We start from the raw sequence: 847 nt of genomic DNA, 5'->3' as shown, positions 1-847 counted from the left end.
GTATGATGTTGGAGATGGAGGGGACTGGTCATCAACTTGGTACGTTGGAGGTGTAGCAGGGGGGCTAGACAAAGGTGGTGTGGCAATGGATGGAGACGGTGGTGTACTCAATGATGGTGGTGGAGGACTTGATAGAGCTACTGGTGGACTAGATGATGGTGGTGGTGGAGTTTGCTCATCAGTTGAGTCTGTTGGAGGTGTTGCTGGTGGACTAGACATAGGCGATGGGGGAGTAGATGGAGGAGGTGCGCTAGTGGTTGGTGCTATTGCTGGTGGACTCAGTGGTGATGGTGGTGGAGGACTAGCTAAAGCTGATGGCGGAGGACTATATGATGGTGGAGGTGGAGGGGACTGGTCATTAGCTTGGTACGTTGGAGGTGTAGCAGGGGGACTAGCCAAAGGTGGTGTGGTGATGGATGGAGCCGGTGGTGTACTCGATGACGGTGGTGGAGGACTTGATAGAGTTGCTGGTGGACTGGATGCTGGTGGTGATGTAGGAGGTTCCTCATCAGTTGAGTCTGTTGGAGGTGTAGCAGGTGGGCTAGAGGGAGGTGGTTGAGTAGTTGGAGCTATTGGTGGGGGGCTAAATGACGACGATGGTGGAGGAGGCTGATCATTAGTCGGGTTCATAGGAGGTGCCACAGTTGGGCTTGATGGAGGTGGTGAGGGAATGGCAGGGGAATTTAATGTAGGTGGTGGCGACTCATCATTAGGTTCGTAGGATGGAGGCGTAACAGGGGGATTAGATGGAGGTGTTGGTGGGGTGGCTGGAGCTAGTGGTGGGGGGCTAGACAACGGAGATGGTGGAGGAGGTTGATCATTAGTCGGGTTCATTGGAGGTAAGGTT

Source organism: Triticum dicoccoides, chromosome 1A (genome assembly GCF_002162155.2).
Source record: "Triticum dicoccoides isolate Atlit2015 ecotype Zavitan chromosome 1A, WEW_v2.0, whole genome shotgun sequence".
Lineage (NCBI taxonomy): Eukaryota > Viridiplantae > Streptophyta > Magnoliopsida > Poales > Poaceae > Triticum > Triticum dicoccoides.
The sequence above is the reverse complement of the archived record's forward strand: the minus strand, read 5'-3'. Positions refer to the sequence as shown.